Below are 22,297 nucleotides of genomic sequence, written 5' to 3' on the forward strand. Positions count from 1 at the left end.
ATGCTATTTGTAATTATGCTGTTCCTACCACAAAACGTGATGTTCATAGTTTCCTTGGTGTCTGTAATTTTCTTAGACGCTTTGTTAGATTGGACGATTTGGCCACACCTCGTTTATGTGAACTATCTGGAAAGAATTCTAATTGGTGTTGGGATGAGGAAGCTCAATCAGAATTTGAACAACTTCGTGATGCTTTAGTTGCTGCTCCACTTCTTTCACACCCGGATTTATCTAAAGATTTTTGTTTGACGACGGTCTCATCATACAAAGGCCTAGGTGCACACTTATTTCAAGAGACAGAAGAAGACGGCGTTGTAGTACAGAAAACAATTGCATTTGGAAGTCGTGTTCTCTCTAAATCAGAAAAGAATTATTCGATTACGGAACTTGAAGCTTTGGCTGTTGTATGGGCTTACACAAAATTTCGCATATTTTTGTATGGCAGACAGACTAAGGTTTACACCGATCATCGAGCTTTGGAATTTCTTATGTCAACAAAATTAACTCATGGAAGATTGTCCCGATGGGCGTTGTATCTACAGGAATTTGACTTTAGTATTGTTTACATGTAGGGTTCTTCAAATATTATTGCTAATGCTTTATCATGTGCTCCTATGGGTTTGAAACAAAGTGCTGAAGAGGACTGCAAAGAAAACAATTATTGTTTGATGTATATTCAAGGTGTTGCGTTTGAGAATTTTATTTCGTCTTCACTCCAGGACATCGCTAAGCAGCAAAATAAGGATCCAATCTGGATGGACATTAAGGAGAAGTGGAGGAGAAAGGAAAGCGTAGCGATTAGACAGTATTATTTAGTTCGCAATGATATTCTTTTTAAACGAAAATCGGTTGACAACTCTGTTTGGTTAGTTTGCATTCCTGATGAGTGGGTTAATAAATTGATTTGGTATATACATTTCAGTTATGCACACTTTGGTCCCAGAATATGCTTTCATAAATTACGAGAAAATTGCTACTTCAGTAATATGGAAAAACGTATTCGATCTGTTCTTGCCAAATGCAAATTATGTCAAAAGGCTAAGCCGCCAACAGTTTCTCACAGAGCACCGTTGTCTCCTATCATTCCAGCGAAATTAAAGGACATGGCTGCAGTCGATTTGCTCGGTCCAGTGGTTCTTTCTACTAATGGTTTTGCGTACATTTTGGTAGCAGTGGAATTGACATCAAAATATGTGTGTTTTACACCTTTACGCAAAGCAACAGCTCATTCAGTGTCTAATGCTTTCATCAAACATTTTCTTAAAGAAGTGGGTCATATTGATAAGGTTATATCAGATAATGGATCACAGTTTCGCTCTAAAATTTGGCTTCGTACTCTACGGCGTCGTAAGATTAAACCAATTTTCATTTCAGTTTTTCACCCTCAATCTAACGCTTCAGAGAGATGGATGAAGGAAATCAATAAATTGTGTCGACTTTATCGTCATCAGAACCACAGAACTTGCCATCAGTATCTTCATATTTTTCAAAACATTCTGAATGAACTCCCTAATGATTCAACTTCTTTACCGCCTATATTGATATTAAAAAATAAAGCACCGACAAATCGCATTTCTGAAATCGTTCCTTTTCCGCCTACACGAAAACTACGGCATTCTGAAGTTGTGAATCTGGCTCTGCAAAATATTGCATCTGCGGCTGCTAGAAGAGAGAAATCAGCTAAACGTCCTGGTTGTTTGAAAACCTTGTCAGTTGGTCAAAAGGTGTTAATTAAGTCTCACCGTTTGTCTCACAAAGGAAAAGGCTTGTGTCGCAAATTTTTTCTGCTTTATAACGGTCCATATAGAGTTCGCAAAATTATTCATGATAACACTGTCGAAGTAGAAACGATTAAATCTCGGCGCACTGAGGGAGTACATCATATATCGAACGTTAAAATTTTTGTGGAATGACATACTTTCGAGAAACCAACAGTTATACGTAAACATGCAGAGAATACAAGGATACCGCGCCGTGTTCCGGCGGCGGCACATATTCAAAGCAACAATCAAGTCTGCGCGCGCACAAGGCAGTAGTTGACCGCAAACAATTACTTCCTACGTCACGCCTACCTACAGCTGATCGAGCGCTCAGTGCGAATGCACTGACAGCCGTAAACAAATACACAGTCTAATTTCTCCGATTAAATTCAGTATAAAGCTATAGTAACTTGATAAATTATGTTATTAACGTTCAGTATTTTTCAGGATACGGTTGTATAAAATATTTAAGAACTTCAGGTAAATTCTGTGTGCGTCCGACGTTAAGAGGACTTGCCATCGAGAAAATTTCAGGAAGAATGTCATTTCGAAGAAGAAAGTAATAAACTAAAAAGGTAACTATTAATTGAGTTTATTTTTCAGGTAACATATTTCCACTTAGGTATGTACTTAGACGTAATTTGCTGCTCGCGATTACGTGATTCATACTTTGTACTAAATTTCATGTTCTATGAATTTACTTGTGAAGCGACGTGCTTGGGTACATTAATTGATTTTGACGATGATTGATTAACGAACAGGGTTGTTACTTATGTATATTATCCATCGCTTGGCTGCTATGCTTTTTTACTGATGTCACATTTTTTTTATTATGTGCCTGCTGTGCTTATTTATTTAAATTATAATTGTCACCTGATTAATTGTGCTGACTGTGGTTATGTATGTAAGTTATACTTTGTGATTTATCTGCTTGCGCCTTCATGTTTACTTATTAAGATTACGTATGAACATTTATTTGCTTATGCTGATATGATGCTAATGACCTGTTTATTATGTAAGATAACATATTTGCTGCTTTGCGTATGGATTGCATATTTACACATTTTTGTTTTGTTGTCATAACTACTCTTTAATTTGGTATATAGAAATGCTGATATGCGGTGTACGAACATGGAGTTTAGGTCACACTATGGGATTAATTATAGATTGTTCGCTTGGCAGAGCCTTGTTGTAGGGTTTGTGCTGCATCCACTTGTTGACATTCTGTTCTCTACTGGTATATTTACTCGCTATTGCATGTTTTGCCTACGCTCAGTGCGTTATATTTTAAGATAAGAAAATGAACTGCTGTAATTCTACGAACGACATTGGTACAAGAAACTTCGTTGAAGTCACATGAGCTGGAGGTTTTATGGAAGCTGTATAAATTTGTGCTAATAGAAAGGAAGCTAACGACATGAAATACCAACACTAGGTTTAGACCATTGACAGTTATTACACTGCATTCTTCGTGAGCAATTGAAATAGCAAGTGACAGTTGACACAAGAAATACTCCACATGTTTGCTTCTGTTTTGCCATGATTCTTAAAGTGGTGTACACACTGTGAAATATTACTATCATACACACTCCGTACTCGTATTTACTTACTGAAAGTAACTAATGGCCGTTAGAGGTCATGTATGCATTTCTTTTATTTTATGATGGACAAGGTAACCAAAATGTATTTTATAATTCATAATGAGTAGAAAATTTGGCTCAGGTGGACTACACAGAGGTTGTGTGTGGACATTGTGTCTTCGGATTGTATGGGATGATGAATTGAAGTTTGCACTAGGATTTTATCTGTACTTGTTCGAGGAGACTGACTAGAGGAAAGAGTTGTTATGGAAGGGAAATGATATTGGTAATAAGGTTTATATGTATCGACGTATTGAAGAGGTATTATTGGGGTATTGAGATTATGTGAAGTCAATGATTATTGGAGTTTTGGTGGACAAGAGGTAAGGTAAATGATATTGATGATAAGGTTTATATGTAACGACGTAAGAGGTATTATTGAAGTATTAAGATTATGTGATGATGATGATTATTTGAGTTTTGGTGAATATGAGGTGAAGTAAGTGAGGAGCCTTTCTTTGTTGGTCTATATGGAACAAGGAGGATGAAGATAGCAGACTAGAACACTCAAGTGGAAAGAAGATTGTCTACACACACACTTTGTTAAATCAATAAGCAGTATATACTTTTTTTTTGGAGAGAGGAAGCATTTGCATAATTTGGCACACTGACAGATGTTCAGAAACCGTACATTTTGATTTGGCGTGGCAAACATTGGTCTTTACATGATGACTATGACGTTGACTAACTATTATTGACTGTTATACACTGCTGCCAGTACTACTTGATACACATGTCGAACATCAAATCTTTGACAGAATTGCATTTACACAGTTAACACTATTCAATTACACAGTAGCACTTAATGTGGATGAAAGATGAGTGAGTGTGTTTTGTGTGTTTTCCTTTCCTAATCCCAAATAATTGGTACCGACCTATCTCCTAAATATTATTTTACTTGTTTGTTGTGGCTTGCACTAAACCCATAAATATTATAGGTTTACTGTTATTTGTGTATTGTAATAGTTAATATGACAATTATCTGATATCATTTGTGTGTTTATTCTTATTTGTATGTTTAGTGTAAGAGCATTGATAATAATATTGTAAAAGCAATTGTGTGTGCATTCAAACTGTTGTTCATATCTGCACCTGTTCAACATTACTGGGTGCCACTGATGGAACTGCTTCTATTGAGATGATGTCACTTTATGCTGCCTGCACCTGTTCAACATTGCTGGGTGCCACTGATGGAACTGCTTCTACTGACGTAATGTCACTTGTTGGTGTCTGCACCTGTTCAACATTGCTGGGTGCCACTGATGGAACTGCTTCAACTAAAATAATGTCACTTGTTGCTGTCTGCACCTGCTCAACATTACTAGGTGCCACTGATGGAACTACTTCTACTGAAATAATGTCACTTGTTGGCGTTGGCACCTGTTCAACATTACTGGGTGCCACTGATGGACTGCTTCTAGTGAAATAATGTGACTTGTTGGTGTCTGCACCTGCTCAACATTGCTGGGTGCCACTGAAACTGCTTTTACTGACATAATGTCACTTGTTGGTGTCTGCACTTATTCAACATTGCTGGGTGCCACTGATGGAACTGCTTCTATTTAAATGATGTCACTTGTTGGTGTCTGCACCTGCTCAACATTGCCGGGTGCCACTGTTGGAACTGCTACTACTGACATAATGTCACTTGTTGGTGTCTGCACTGTTGATCATTGCTGGGTGCTGCTGCTGGAACTGTCAACTACTTGTTTATTGTACTATGGAAAGCATTTTACGTGAATATTTGTAAAAACTGATTTTTTTGTGTATTTACTGTTTGTGAAATGTTATGAGACTCTTACCTACACCTATTTGACATTGCTGGTGCCATTGATTGAATGGTACTTGTGTAAACTATTATGTAAAATCACATGTATGAAAGCATTTGTATTCCTTACTGCATTTTATATATTAGGTTATGGAATGGTCAGTGCAAAGCCAAAATTCATTTAGTGAAGTGATATTTACTTATTAATATTATCTTTTATTTTTGTCTGTATTTTTTTGGACGAATTTGGTGGTATTTTCACCACCAATGCTGGCAAAAATACCATCAAATTCTGGCCCGTAGAGGAGGGGCATATGAAAGGTGGCTACACTGAGCCACAGCGCCAGAGATTGCGCCAAAGAGTATTATTCAGCCGCCTCCACTGGCAGTTCTTATCGAGAAGTCGTGGTGGAGAGTGCTTGTTGAGATGTAGCAGTGGTGAGTCGTTGTTGAGAAGTTCCCATGGAGAGTGCTTGTTCAGATGTTGTCATATGTTTTGATGGGCTAGACACCAGATATTATTGGATTGGGGATGCTGTAATGACCAGAGTGTGCTTTTCGTCAATATATATGAAGGTAAAAAAAATCCTTTTTTTTTATTATTTCAATGTCTTAAACATTAATGCCTCTTGGTCACAGGTTCAGTCAACAAAGCATCTGGCTCGTGTTCTTGTATTAGACTGTATTTCCGGTTTCTATGTGCAATTATCGTATTTCTGGTTTTTTTTAATTACTTCAGTATAAATGGTGTTTAAAATATCTTGTCTTATTGAGGAAGAACCGTGCCAGATGTGTACGTTGAATCTCAGTTCCACACACAGAACAGTTACACTTGTGCTTTGTTGTTTCGTAGGTTTTATAGTTGCTGGGGACTTAATTAATTGTGTTAACGGAAATTTTCTTTCATTCTTTGTTGTTGTTCTATGCAGTCCGATTGCGTACAAATACCGGACAGGGCCAACCGTTTACGAGACTTCGTAATCGGACAGACAGCTACTAAAAAATAAAAATTATTTTCATTTATTTAATTAAGCCCCAATGCAACATTGTATTGCCGATTAAAGAATTATTTTAACTTATGTATTACGAAATTATGTCGTTTAAAGGAAACGAAATATCGAGGAACAATCATAAACGCATTGTTCTTGGTTCATTTTGTTATAATTGTCAGTTAATGAGATACACTGGATTAAAGTTTCTATTTCTATCGCTTGAGGCTTGACCCGCAGTTACGCGGGGTCAGCCATCGTTAATCGGGTTTGGCATGTTAATGGTTAAGGGGTGGCCGGATGGCCTTCCTGCCGCCACCCCATACCCCATGGGACGCAATTAGTGTACCCTAACTGTCTGCATCGAGTGTAATCCTTGGAATAGTGCGAATGTGTTCAGATGTCTAAGTGCCGTGTAACTGAGGCGGAACATGGGGACCAGCCCGGTATTCACCTAGCGGGATCTGGGAAACCACCTGAAAACCATATCCAGGCTGGCAGGGACATCGGCCCTCGTCATTAATCCGCCGGGCGGATCCGATCCGGGGCCGGCGCGCGTACCCGAGTCCAGGAAGCAGCGCGTTAGCGCTCTCGGCTACCCTGCCGGGTTACCCTGGATTAAAGCTTCCAGGAGATGAAATCAGGCAAAGTATACTCGCCACTCATGTATAAAGGTATAGCGTAGTGCGCAGAGATGCAGATTAGTGACGCAAGAAGTTACGTGTTGATGATTCGCATCCTATTAAAGCCAAATGTTTTTTACTGACCTTTGCGTTTTTAGTGGGTTACGATACTTTCTTATTAGTTCAATAAAAGAATATTGTATAATATTCTGTTGTTGTGGTCTTCAGTCCTGAGACTGGCTTGATGCAGCTCTCCATGCTACTCTATCCCGTGCAAGCTTTTTCATCTCCCAGTACCTACTGCAACCTACATCCTTCTGAATCTGCTTAGTGTATTCATCTCTTGGTCTCCCTCTACGATTTTCTCTCTCCACGCTGCCCTCCAATACTAAATTGGTGATCCCTTGATGCCTCAGAACATGTCCTACCAACCGATCCCTTCTTCTAGTCAAGTTGTGCCACATACTCCTCTTCCCCCCAATTCTATTCAATGCCTCCTCATTAGTTATATGATCTACCCATCTAATCTTCAGCATTCTTCGGTAGCACTACATTTCGAAAGCTTCTATTCTCTTCTTGTCCAAACTAGTTATCGTCCATGTTTCACTTCCACACATGGCTACGCTCCATACAAATTCTTTCAGAAACGACATCCTGACACTTAAATCAATACTCGATGTTAACAAATTTCTCTTCTTCAGAAACGCTATCCTTGCCATTGCCAGTCTACATTTTATATCTCCTCTACTCCGGCCATCATCAGTTATTTGGCTCCCCAAATAGCAAAACTCCTTTACTACTTTAAGTGTCTCATTTCCTAATCTAATTCCCTCAGCATCACCCGACTTAATTCGACTACATTCCATTATCCTCGTTTTGCTTTTGTTGATGTTCATCTTATACCCTTTCATGACACTGTCCATTCCGTTCAACTGCTCTTCCAAGTCCTTTGCGGGTCTCTGACAGAATTACAATGTCATCGGCGAACCTCAAAGTTTTTATTTCTTCTCCATGGATTTTAATACCTACTTCGAATTTTTCTTTTGTTTCCTTCACTGCTTGCTCAATATACAGATTGAATAACATCGGGGAGAGACTACAACCCTGTCTCGCTCCCTTCCCAACCACTGCTTCCCTTTCCTGCCCCTCCACTCTTATAACTGCCATCTGGTTTCTGTACAAATTGTATATAACCTTTCGCTCCCTGTATTTTACCCCTGCCACCTTCAGAATTTGAAAGAGACTATTCCAGTCAACATTGTCAAAAGCTTTCTCTAAGTCTACAAATGCTAGAAACGTAGGTTTGCCTTTCCTTAATCTAGCTTCTAAGATAAGTCGTAGGGTCAGTATTGCCTCACGTGTTCCAATATTTCTACGGAATCCAAACTGATCTTCCCCGAGGTCAGCTTCTACCAGTTTTTCCATTCGTCTGTAGAGAATACGCGTTAGTATTTTGCATCCGTGACTTATGGTAATTTTAGCATCTGTCAGCACCTGCTTTCTTTGGGATCGGAATTATTATATTCTTCTTGAAGTCTGTTATGTTACGTAAATATAAATGCACTCTTTCTGAGGAGTGAATTTGTTCTAGATTACAAATAGCTTGCACTACGTGCAAAAAGATATTGTGCGCTTTTTCTTGTTTTAGGTTTTGGTATTTCATACACGAAATGCATTCACATTCGGGAATATGGACAACCATCAGCTGTGTAATGGAATGACGACAGTTAAAATTTGTGCCGCACCGCAACCGGATTTCCCGCTTAACTCGAGCGGGCGCCTTATCATTAGATTATCCGAGCACGACTCAGAACTGTACCCGAAGTACCATATGTCGCCAACCATGTCTGTACAGTCTGGTATCGCACATCTATTATGTATATTCCCGTACAGGAGAGACATTTTAATTGAAAGACTTTTGCTCAACGTCGACGGATAAATACGATATTCCAGTGCTTGTGCTATTCAGAAGCATGATACAAAGTTCCTTTGGATAAACATGCATCTACAAAGAAACTTCACATCGTACTTCTAAACAACACAGGCACTGCAGTATCTTATTTTGTATTCCACATGTTGTAAAGATTCTGCTAGTGAATAGGAACAGTGTTCAAATAATAATCACGTTAAGATTTTGCTAAAATGTGAGAGTGATGAAATAATTTGTACTTTTCTGAAGAACCGTTGCAAATTTGTTACGAACTACTCGTATTTGTAATGAAACTTTTATAAGTCGATGTCCATACTTACGGGAAAGCCCCGCTTTCCTTTTACCCTTATACGATGTTCATGGCTATTGAAATTTTTTTGTGTGTACTACAGACAGAGCATGACCAGCATATGGATAAAGGAAGAAGTGTGTTTTAATAAAGCTAAGATAGGAATTTTACACCCATCTATTTCGTATAACAATGTGATTTGCGAGCCAGTGACTGCCGACAACTGTCGCTGGAGCGCGTCGCGATCTTATACACATCGTTGAGGTATACTGAGGCGTACACGCGGGCCGCATCTTTTCTGAGCGTTCGGCAGCACGTCGAACTCGGCACGCCCAACGTTGACGTTCGAAAGGATGGTCAGTGTGCAGACGCTTCAAAAATGGTTCAAATGGCTCTGAGCACTATGGGACTTAACTTCTGAGGTCATCAGTCCCCTAGACTCAGAACTACTTAAACCTAACTAACCTAAGGACATCACACACATCCATGCGCGAGGCAGGATTCGAACCTGCGACCGTAGCAGCAGCGTGGTTCCGGACTGAAGCGCCTAGAACAGCTCGGTCACAGCGGCCGGCTTGCTGACGGCTGGAGGCACGCCTATGCTGTGGGCTTCAACTCGGGGGTAAGTTTGTTTAAATCCTGGTGATGATTGAATTTTAACTGCCACTATATGGCCAGCAAGTAAAGAAGTGGTGGTGTGAAACTCCTGATTACCAGACTGAGCCAATGTCATGGATTAAAATCCATACGTCTCCGGCCGGCCTTTTGTAGCCGAGCGGTTCTAGGCGCTTCAGTCTGGAACGGCGCTACCGCTACGGTCGCGGGTTCGAATCCTGCCTCGGGCATGGATGGGTGTGATGTCCTTAGGTTAGTTAGGTTTAAGTAGTTCTAAGTTCTAGGGGACTGACGGCCTCAGATATTAAGTCTAGTTCTCAAAGCCATTTGAACAATTTGAACCAAACGTCTCCACAGTGTTCCAGGAAGTGAGAGCATGTGACAGGCTTGATAGTGATTCGTCCAGCGAATGGTTGCGTTAAGCTCAGCGACCCCCTAGGTGCTACTTGGCTATGTTCCGGCACCGGATTTCACCCTCTCCTTTTTCTCTCATGTAAGATTAGATTAGATTCAGTTTTCATTCCATACGTCCAAAAAAGAGATGATTCTCGCGAATGTGGAACATGTCAGAAAGTGTAACATAAAAAACATAGCACATCTGAACATAAGTCACTTCCCGATCATTTGTCAGAAGACTGTAAAAATATGAGAATACGTTACAGTGAAGTGGAACTGCTAATATTTATAGAATTGACACTCTGTCAGAATGAAACACAGCTATGCACTTTTAATAAATTTATCATACACAAAATACCTAATCTTGACTGTTGTGACCAAGTGCTGTCAAAAGTGAAATCTAACGGACATTTTTACTTAAGTTGGACTAAGAGTCTATGTTAAGATATTCATCTATAGAATAGAAGGCGTTGCCTATCAAAAAGTCTGTTTAACCTGTACTTTACCTGACCAAGTGTTTAATGGTTGCTGGCAATTTATTGAAAATATGTGTTCCTGAATATTGGACCCCTTTTTGGATCAAGGTAAGTGATTTTAGGTCTTTAGGTAGAATGTTCTTACTTCTAGTATTAATAGTAATTATTTAGCTATTTATTCGAAACAGAGATACATTATCTGCAACAAAATTCATACAATACTCAGAATCAGTGGTTTGAATACACAGTTCCTTGAACAGGTTTCTACATGACGTTCTTGAATTACACCACAAATGGGTCTTATTATACGCTTTTTCACTCTATAAACTTTTGCTCGGTTTGTTGAGTTACCCCAGAATATGGTCTCATATGGCATAACAGAAAGAACGTAAGCAAAGTCTGCAAGTTTTTTTACTCTTATATCTTCTACATCTAACATCATTCACATTGCAAATACATACGTGTTTAGGCGCTTCAGTAATTCTGTGGTATGCCCTTCCCAACTGAATTTATCATGGAGTTGTAATCCTCAAAAATTTAACACTGTCAACCTCTTCGATCTGCATGTCTTCATATGCTATACACATGATGGAAAGAAATCTCTTACAGGTTCTGAGCTGGATATTGTGGATCTTTTCAAAGGTTAATGACAGTGTATTAGCTTTAAATCATTTATTAATATCAGTGAAAACTTGACTAAGCGCCTTTTCAAGAGCGGGGGAGGGGCCTCTAGTGTCTCCCACTTGAACTGAACTAACTTTTGCATTACGAAATTTGCGATATGAGGGCGTGCACTCATCATGACATAGCACCATTTCACAACAGTGGTTTTCCACAGATATGCTGTTCCGTACACATTATTCATCCTCCGATCGATGTCTAGCAACGTTTACCCTCCCTCCTGTTTGTGCATTCGATGATGAAGTCGCTATAGCTCTCGTTTCTGCGTTCAAAGCACGCAAGTGGGAAGGACTCAATCCCTTGCCTACATGTCGGTACTCAAACAGAGTGATTCAAAAGTAACTGTAAACATATTGTGGGTGTAATGTATGCAGAAGTATAAGCGTAAAATGTTAAATAAAGTTTTGTCTGAAATTGCTTTATTTCAGAGTTATGCAGTCGAATGGGTATTCCAAGTGCAACCTAAATAACACAAAATCAATGCTTCTCAGAAAACGACGACACAAAGGGACCCTAAATTCAGCGCAAATACGTACTGTACATTTACCCCAGAACATGTTGAAAATGTTGTCCAAGTAGACGAAGACAGCAACGTGCTCCACGTCTTAACGCTCTCGGAATCTTATAGGCTCCGTTCATCTCATTCTGCGCAGTTGCACAGCCATTTTCAATTCGCTGACTTTCCAGATTGCAACACCATACACGAGCTCCTTGAAACGACCCCAAATGTAGACGTTCAAGAGGCTAAGATCCGGAGATCTGGCGGGCCAAACAAGTTGTTCCGCACGACCTGTCCACTTATCGAGATAAGCAACACTGAGATAGTCTCTTGCCTCCCGACTGAATTGTGCAGAGGCACCGTCATGCATGAACCCCAAGTTGGTTCGTGTAGCAACTGGACATGATGAAGCACATCACCCAGTTCATGTTCGAAAAACAGTGGATGCACGCTGCCTGTCAGGCGCTGTGGAATTCATACGGTCTGAGTAACTTATGGTACACTATGTCACGCGAAATGTTCACTGCAAAGCGTTGTTGACATCCTCGTATTGCAGTCACGCGAAGATTCTCATACGCTCACATGTGCATGTTATGAATGTTCACGATACACGCTCTGATGTAAAGAAATATTATTATTATTATTATTTAAGCATCAGATTGAGAAGGGGAAGCAACATATATTTGCGTGGCTCCCTTTCCCGTTTAGAAAGTGCCGCGTACCATTGTGGAACAGCGAAGCTTTATGCGAGGGATGTGCGATTTGATAAGAAATTCCCGGACGTCACTCGCACTGAAAATGTAACTTAGGGCCAGTTTAAAACTGAGTTTGACGAATATTGAAATGGGGATGGGGAATACAGGTAGTATGTTAACGTCGGCCTCGACTGTTCTGTCCGCACAATGACACATCGGACACGGTTGGCTCTGTAAAAACACTTGGCACATAGGAAGTAAATGATTAAGCAAACACAAATTTAAGAGTATTTGGCACTAAAATTACCAACTTGGACGTACATATAACATGTTAACACTTACGTCAATAACAATGACAGAGCTTGAATGGTTTGAAAGTTTGAAAATCACATATAAATGTCCATTCATTAACCACTCCGTGTTTTTCACACATACTAGTCTGACACTCAACAAAATAACAGAATTTATCAATAGATTTAAACAAATTACAAATCTTATAATGACGCCTGTGTAATGGTGCGTCCGTATTACACAGGAGATAAAAAGAGAGTGATATCGTCCGGCAGTGGACGATGGGTTGCGAGCTTGTTTTTTGTAATATTCAAATATCTTCAGAGTCTGTCTTTAATATGTGCGTTGAATTAGTCTATAGTTTCTTAGGCGCGTCAGTGGCGCTGGATTCATTTCTCCTTGTAAATCAGCCGGCCGCGGTGGTCTAGCGGTTAAGGCGCTCAGTCCGGAACCGCGCGACTGCTGCGGTCGCAGGTTCGAATCCTGCCTCGGGCATGGATGTGTGTGGTGTCCTTAGGTTAGTTAGGTTTAAGTAGTTCTAAGTTCTAGGGGACTGAGGACCACAGATGTTAAGTCCCATAGTGCTCAGAGCCATTTCCTTGTAAATCGTCAAAATATATCATCACAATGCGTAGTTAAATATTACACATTGGCAAATAAATGGCTCGTGGCCTCTTTCAGTACTCAAATCAATGTTTTATGCGACGAGAGGTGGCGGTGTCAAAATACAAATGGTTCAAATGGCTCCGAGCACTATGGGACTTAACATCTGAGGTCATCAGTCCCCTAGAACTTAGAACTACTTAAACCTAACTAACCTAAGGACATCACACACACATCCATACCCGAGGCAGGATTCGAACCTGCGACCGTCGCAGCAGCGCGGTTCCAGACTGTAGAGCCTAGAACCGCTCACCCACACCGGCCGGCCGTCAAAATACATCTCATCGCACGGGTAAAATGACTTTAATCAGTAAACGGTAATCGACGACCGAACAGTGTATCAGCAGCATACTGCTCGAGAAACCACTGACGGAAATTTTGACGTCTAGGATAGTCTGCTCCTGTTCCTTCTGCAGGTGAAATGGGTGGATCTGCTGTCTCCGAATCAGGCGTCATACAGTTGATTGAGGAGCCCCTACAGTCACATTTATACAGCGAGTACTTATGGTCGGATCTTCACCTACCATTTCCAGGATGTTCTCAACATCCACTTCATCTAGTTGACGCCGACCTGACCGTGGCACAGCACGAATGGCGTATTCCCATGTAAGCCTGTCCACAGCTGTGAAAGTCTGGTGGTTTAGTACTCTTCTGTTTGCAAACATTTTCATATATTATCGTCTTGCTGCTCGTCCATTACCTTCTGCTGCGCAGTTAATGAGGTGCATATCCACGAATTCACTGTCTGAGTACGGCATCGTACCGTACACGATCTACTGGCCATTAAAATTGCTACACCAAGAAGAAATGTAGGTGATAAACGGATATTCATTGGACAAATATATTACACTAGAATTGACATGAAATTACACTTTCATGCAATTTGGGTTCGTAGATCCTGAGATATCAGAACCCAGAACAACCACCTCTGGCCGTAATAACGGCCTTGATACGCTTAGGCATTCAGTCAAACAGAGCTTGGATGGCGTGCACAGGTACAGCTGCATACAGCTTCAACACGATACCACAGTTCATCAACAGTAGCGACTGGCGTATTGTGACGAACCATTGGCTCAGCCACCATTGACTAGACGTTTTCAGTTGGTGAGAGATCTGGAGAATGTGCTTGCCAAGGCAGCAGTCGAACATTTTCTGTATCCAGAAAGGCCGTACGGGACCTGCAACATGCGGTCGTGCATTATCCTGCAAAAATGTAGGGTTTCGCAGGGATCGAATGAAGGCTAGAGCCACGGGTCGTAAAACATCTGAAATGTAACGCCCACTGTTCAAAGTGCCGTCAATGCGAACAAGAGGTGACGGAGACGTGTAACCAATGGCACCCCATACCATCACGATAGGTGATACGCCAGTATGGCGATGACGAATACACGCTTACAATGTGCGTTCACTGCGATGTAGCCAAACACGGATGCGGCCATGACGATGCTGTAAACAGAACCTGGATTCATCCGAAAAATGACGTTTTGCCATCCGTGCACCCAGGTTCGTCGTTGAGTACACCATCGCAGGCGCTCCTGTCTGTGATGCAGCATCAAGGGTAACCGCAGCCATGGTCTCCGAGCTGATAGTCGATGCTGCTGCAAACGTCGTCGAACTGTTCGTGCAGATGGTTGTTGTCCTGCAAACGTCCCCATCTGTTGATTCAGGGATCGAGACGTGGCTGCACGATGCCTGTCGTCTCGACTGCTAGAGATAAGAGGCCGTTTGGATCTAGCACGGCGTTCCATATTACCCTCCTGAACCCACAGATTCCCTAGTCTGCTATCAGTGACTGGATCTCGACCAACGCGAGCTGCAATGTCGCGATACGATAAACCGCAATCGCGATAGGCTACAATCCGACCTTTATCAAAGTCGGAAATGCGATGGTACGCATTTCTCCTCCTTACACGAGGCATCACAAGAACGTTTCACCAGGCAACGCCGGTCAACTGCTGTTTGTGTATGAGAAATCGGTTGGAAACTTTCCTCATGTCAGCACGTTGTAGGTGTCGCCACCGGCGCCAACCTTGTGTGAACGCTCTGAAAAGCTTATCATTTGCATATCACAGCATCTTCTTCCTGTCGGTTAAATTTCGCGTCTGTAGCACGTCATCTTCGTGGTGTAACAATTTTAATGGCGAGTAGTGTATATTTACGTGGTACCTCTGGTGCTGCTGCACTACAGCAGCGACATAGAGTCCAACGGACCACGTCGAAGTCAAGTAAACAAAGGCATTTCGTGCCAGAATCAACTGCGCAGTGTAGATCCGTGTACTGAGCAACATATACAGGCGAACACGACACGCCGAAAGCCTATGCCGGCCCACGGTATAATACCTACTACAAATGACATTATGTCTCAAACTCGGAAATAAAGCAATTTCATACAAAACTTTATTTATTACCTGATGCAACGCTCTCAAACGCAAATTATTTGATCGGCCGTTATATTTTTGTTGTTCTTAAATTGTAATGCACGACAGGTCCAACATTCTACGGGATATCCGAGATGATGGCTCATACGAAATTGAAAATGTGAGTGGTAAAGCAACTGAGAATGTGAGGCGTAATAGACGTTGGCTCGAGAAGGGATTCTGCAGCAGCTGTCGCTGAAATTCGCTGCCGCGGGTAGCGGCGGTGCTCGCCCGCTTAGGCCAAAGCTGAACTGAGCCGACGCTTTAAGGTCAAAGGTGAGCCGGGCAGAACGCTGCCGCAGCTGTGTGCGCGACCGACAGGGCGACAGCCCAGCGTCACACTGGCTCACCCAGGAACAGGGGACGGCCGCTGCTGGTTGATTAAGCTTCCTGGATAAGTGCTTGGCCGAGAGCACGTCACAAAACCAGGTTTAGAGCCCGCGGCCATTGTCCGAGAACAGAACATTTCGTGGCACGAAAGGACTCGCTTGCTCCAAGAGGCTGCTATATGAGGAAAGTGTCCCTTTGAAATAGGTCCTTCCTCGTATTCTCTCTAAACCTTGGTTTGGTTTGTGACGTTTTCTCGGCCAAGCACTTATCCAGGAAGACTTACCACACAGCAGCGGCTGTCCCGCGCTTCTGGGTGTGCCACTACGACACTGGCGCGTCGCTCTGTTGGTCGCGCGCACAGCTGTTGCAGTGTTGATTACTAACTTATTGCGCCTACCTGTATTACAGACAACCCATGTTCTGGTCTTAGTAAAGTAACACTCTGCTCAACGCGGAGAACCGAAGTACACTATTGGCCATTAAAATTGCTACACCACGAAGATGACGTGCTACAGACGCGAAATTCAAGCGACAGGAACAAGATGCTGTGATATGCAAATGATTAGCTTTTTACAGAGCATTCACACAAGGTTGGCGCCGGTGGCGACACCTACAACGTGCTGACATGACGAAAGTTTCCAACCGATTTCTCAAACACAAACAGCAGTTGACCGGCGTTGCCCGGTGAAACATTCTTGTGATGCCTCGTGCAAGAAGGAGAAATGCGTACCATCACGTTTCTGACTTTGATAAAGGTCGGATTGTAGCCTATCACGATTGCGGTTTATCGTATCGCGACATTGCTACTCGCGTTGGTCGATATCCAATGACTGTTAGCAGAATATGGAATCGGAGGGTTCAGGAGGGTAATACGGAACGCCGTGCTGGATCCCAACGGCCTCGTATCACTAGCAATCGAGATGACAGTCACCTTGTCCGCATGGCTGTAACGGATCATGCAGCCACGTCTAGATTTCTGAGTCAACAGATGGGGACGTTTGGAAGACAACAACCATCTGCACGAACAGTTCGACGACGTTTGCAGCAGCATGACTATCAGCTCGGAGACCATGGCTGCGGTTACCCTTGACGCTGCATCACAGACAGGAGCGCCTGCGATGGTGTACTCAACGACGAACCTGGGTGCACGAATGGCAAAACGTCATTTTTTCGGATGAATCCAGGTTCTGTTTACAGCATCGTCATGGCCGCATCCGTGTTTGGCGACATCGCGGTCAACGCACATTGGAAGCGTGAATTCGTCATCACCATACTGGTGTATCACCCGTGTGATGTTAAGGGGTGCCATTGGTTACACGTCTCGGTCATCTCTTGTTCTCATTGACTGAAGTTTCATTTCAGATGTATTACGATCCGTGGCTCTACCCTTCATTCGATCCCTGCGAAACCCTACATTTCAGCAGGATAATGCACGACCGCATGTTGCAGGTCCTGTACGGGCCCTTCTGGATACAGAAAATGTTCGACTGCTGCCCTGACCAGCACATTCTCCAGATCTCTCACTAATTTAGAACGTTTGGTCAATGGTGGGAGAGCAACTGGCTCGACACAATACGCCAGTCACTACTCCTGATGAACTGTGGTATCGTCTTGAAGCTGTATGGGCAGCTGTACCTGTACACGCCATCCAAACTCTGTTTGACTCAATGCCCAGGCGTATCAAGGCCGTTATTACGGCCAGAGCTGGTTGTTTTCGGTACTTATTTCTCAGGATCTACGTACCCGAATTGCGTGAAAATGTAATCACATGTCATTTCTAGTATAATATATTTGTCCAATGAATACCAGTTTATCATCTGCATTTCTTCTTGGCGTAGCAATTTTAATGGCCAGTAGTGTACTTTACTAAGCGTGGTCCAGTTGGAGGTGGTATTCCCTGGCATTCTACCGACCTTTTACCTCACACTTACCAGAGATATATGCAGGATTTGTAGGAGAAAATTTTCCAGCACAAGAGACATAGCGTTTGGTGCTGCCCCCCTCCCCTTTCAAGCTAAATCTCTATCTAGTGACCGTGGAAATGGACTGTTTTTCGTTTGAAATTAACTACTACACAGACATTCCGCTAAAAGAGAGTAAATATCTTAGTCATATTCCAGTGCTAAATACATTGCTGCGCATACGATCATAATGTTTTCAATATGTTTAATGAACATAACATGACACATAACAGAGACTTTAGTCATCAATAATATGTTCTCCTTCACTATTTAAAACAGTCTACCAATGCCGGGGTAACTTTACGATTCGACTGTTGTAGAAATGACATGGTTTTGAGATGAAGAATTCGTCGAGCCGTGTTCGGAGCGCATTTTCAACCGGATAGGAAGTTCCCTAAAAGTTGCTCGATAGAGAGGATACAAGATGACTTGGACAGGATTTGTGATTGGTGTAAAGAATGGCAGATAACTCTAAATATAGATAAATGGAAATTAATGCAGATGAATAGGAAAAAGAATCCTGTAATGTTTGAATACTCCATTAGTAGTGTAGCTCTTGACACAGTCACGTCGATTAAATGTTTGGGCGTAACACTGCAGAGCGATATGAAGTGGGACAAGCATGTAATGGCATTTGTGGGGAAGGCGGATGGTCGTCTTCGGTTCTTTGGTATAATTTTGGGAAGATGTGGTTCATCTGTAAAGGAGACCGCTTATAAAACACTAATACGACCTATTCTTGAGTACTGCTCGAGCGTTTGGGATCCGTATCAGGTCGGATTGAGAGAGGTGGTCTGCTAGAATTGTTACTGGTAGGTTTGATCATCACGCGAGTGTTACGGAAATGCTTCAGGAACTCGGGTGGGAGTCTCTAGAGGAAAGGAGGCGTTCTTTTCGTGAACTGCTACTGAGGAAATTTAGAGAACCAGGTTTTGAGACTGACTGCACTACAATTTTACTGCCGCCAACTTACATTTCGCGGAAAGACCACAAAGATAAGATAAGAGAGATTAGGGCTCGTACAGAGGCATATAGGCAGCCATTTTTCCCTCGTTCTGTTTGGGAGTGGAACACGGAGAGAAGATGCTAGTTGTGGTACGAGGTACCCTCCGCCACGCACCGTATGGTGGATTGCGGAGTATGTATGTAGATGTAGATGTACATGTAGATTTAATGTAGATGTAGATGTAGAGAGCAGAAAAGGTGAAAATCTAAGGGTGCAATATCAGGACAATAAGGTGGGTGCGCAATGACTTCCCAACTCTACTCCTTTGCAGTGTGTTTCGTCAGTCTAGTAGAATGCCGGCGGACGTTACCGTGGAGTAGCGAAACTTCACACAGTCATCCTAGTCGTTGTTCTTGGATTGCGTCTGCAAGACATCTCAGTTGTTGACAATAAATGTCAACACTGACGGTTACACTTCAGGGAAATAATTCTTAGTACAGTATGTAAGTGGGCTGCTTCTGTGTTGGCAGCGCTGTGTAGTGCTTTGCATTGGATCTCTGATCTCTGACTGCGCTTTCTTTGTAAGAGACTCTGTGGCTGGTTGAACTCGTTGTTGGAAGTTAATCGCCAGTAGTGTTGCGCAGTTGGAAGTTAGTCGCCAGCAGTGATGGAAGTAGTGTTGGGCAGTTGGAGGCGAACAGCCAGCAGTGATGGATGTTAGATGTGAGAAGTTAGCATTGATGGAGGGTAGAGGTCTGAAGTGTTAGTATAGGCTAACGATCTGTACGACTTGGAGACTGAATATTATTCATTATTACATACCTCTGTACTGGATGTCAATGACGATTTATATTAGTGTCTGAACTGGATGTCACATTATTAAAGTAAAAAATACATTATTTGGTTTGCAACAATCTTTGCTTTGGTAACCACATGCCAATTAGTAGGTAGTAGCTTTAGTAGTTTGAATCTTTTATTTAGCTGGCAGTATTGACGCTCACTGTATTGCAGTAGTTCGCGTAATGAAGATTTTTGTGAGGTAAGTGCTTAATGAAATGTATAGGTTATTGTTAGGATTTCTTTTTAGACAGGCCCATTCTTTTAGATTAATTATTTGAAATCAGGTTTTTTTTTTTTGAGCAGTCAGATTGCGTTGCGCTAGGATATTGTGGGTCTCAGTCATTCAACAATTTAAGTACAGCCACACTCATTTAAGTAAAAAAGTTTCAACTACACCACCGCTGTTCCTCCAACGGCAGCTCTACATGAAGGTACCAATAGCCCAGGAAGGCCGCCGACCGCGGGAACTCGCGCCGCCCATCCCGCCAGCCTACACGAGACTTCCAGAGCACCCTGGACGACATCGAGGGACCCAGTGCACTGGAATAATTGTCATTAGCCGTGCCACAGGGCTCGTTGGTCTAGGGGTATGATTCCTGCTTAGGGTGCAGGAGGACCCGGGTTCAAATCCCGGACGAGCCCTAGCGTTTTGTGCAAACTGATCGCACGTCAGTGGCTGAGTCAGCGCAAAAAGCTCGCCGTCAATATCAAATGAATTTCATATTTGATGTGAGCAATTGACACTCTGGTCTGACGCGTGAAGGCGATTAAGATATCTTTTGTGGATGCGCGCAGGTCTTTGTACGGTGAATCGCTGCTTCGTTTGGACTCAGCCATTCGGGGAGTTGCTGCTTCGTTTGGGCTCAGCCATTCCCTTCTTTTCCTTATGTTATCATAAAGATACCATTTCTCGTCACAAGTAACGATACAGGATAGAAATGGTCGGTGTTGTTCACGAGGCAATCGATGACAAGCAAGCAGAGACGCACATATGGTCACCTGCTGATTTTTGTCATTTTGGCGTAGAGCATGCGGTACCCACACGCATGGTTGTTAAACCTTCTCCATTGCATGAAAATATCGCACGATTGTCGAACCATCACAGTTCATCACATTTGCCAGTTCTCTAGTACACTGACGCGGATCATTGCGGATTAATGCATTTGAACGGTCTTCATCAAACCCGAAGATCTTCCTCAAAGTGTCACTAACGTCAAAACGATACTCCTTGGAACGAGAAAACCATTTTCTTGCCGTGCTCTGTCCACTGATATTATCTCCACACACGGCGCAAATGTTTCTGGGTGCCCATCGTCAAATTCGAACAGAAGAATATGTCGGAAGTGTAGCGATTTTTCCAATTGGCACTCCATTTTCTAACGTCCACAGCTCCACTCTCCGCCTCTAAATTTAAAAAGTGACAGTATGTAAACTCAAGTAGCAACACTGAACTACGGATAAAATGACAGTCGGTAAATAAACTCATAGCAACCGGAATACCAGCACGCAAAACTAAAGCGCCGCGAACTAACGCACCAGCCTAATAGCTTTCGCATGATGTATCTCTGCGAAGTCACATACCTCTATGAGACTTGGACAATGCACAGAAAGAGCAGCAACATTGTAGTACGGAAAGTAACTGAAAAAAGTACTGAGGGCTGAATATCACTTAGGCGGTTTTTTGTTCTACTGATTTTTATTCCTGTGAACTTGTTTTCGGGTTATGATGTCATCTTCAGATGACTACTGGCTATTGTTTACAAGTAGCTTGTGTTCTTACGAACCAAACATTCTCGACTAAGATACAACGCACTTACATACGATCTTTTGTTGTGGTATTGTCTTCAGAATTTTCAAACGGATCTTTTAACTTTTTGTTCTGTAAAACTGTTCTTTAACATAACAAATCACGTTTTATGATTTGTCAGTACCATGTACGAAAACAATTAGAATTATTTAGAATACGCAAAATTTAAAAATTACAATTTTTTGGTATTTTCTGTGAACAGTTGCATTGAACACTAATTGTTGGTTGCACAACAGCGATGTTTCCTTTGGGCGTTACATTTTGTTATTAGAAAACTTGTACATTAATAAATACCAAATATTACATTGTTATAGATGAGTTACAGTTAGGAATGTAAACACATAAGGGATATTACATTATATTGGGGTGTGAATTTTGTTTACTATTGGGACACTTTTTGGTTAGTAGCAGGTTTATTTTATTGTGTAAAGTTAAAGAGTGGTGATGTGCTCAGTTGCAATTGGTCATTTAGAACTAGCTGGGGATTTAGGGCTAAGTATTTGTTAATTTCAAGTGCTTCTAGTAGGCTGAGTTTTCTGCCTTTGTTGGCTATATGTAGGACTTCTGTGTGCGTTAGATATTTGTGTCCTTCTTTGAGTACATGTTCAGCAAAGGTGGAGTCTTATTTTTTTAATCTCCAGAGGCGGGTGAGTGTTCAATGATCTGAATGTCAGTACCCCC

General features: G+C 42.1%; 1 non-coding gene across 1 annotated transcript; it reads left to right on the forward strand.

Annotated features, from left to right (window-relative positions):
- Window positions 1-20,379: 20,379 nt before the first annotated feature.
- On the forward strand, window positions 20,380-20,451 carry Trnap-agg. Its single transcript has one exon. It is a non-coding gene; the product is annotated as a tRNA-Pro (tRNA).
- The last annotated feature ends 1,846 nt before the right edge of the window (window positions 20,452-22,297 follow it).

Source organism: Schistocerca piceifrons, chromosome 6, assembly GCF_021461385.2.
Source record: "Schistocerca piceifrons isolate TAMUIC-IGC-003096 chromosome 6, iqSchPice1.1, whole genome shotgun sequence".
NCBI classification, from domain to species: domain Eukaryota; kingdom Metazoa; phylum Arthropoda; class Insecta; order Orthoptera; family Acrididae; genus Schistocerca; species Schistocerca piceifrons.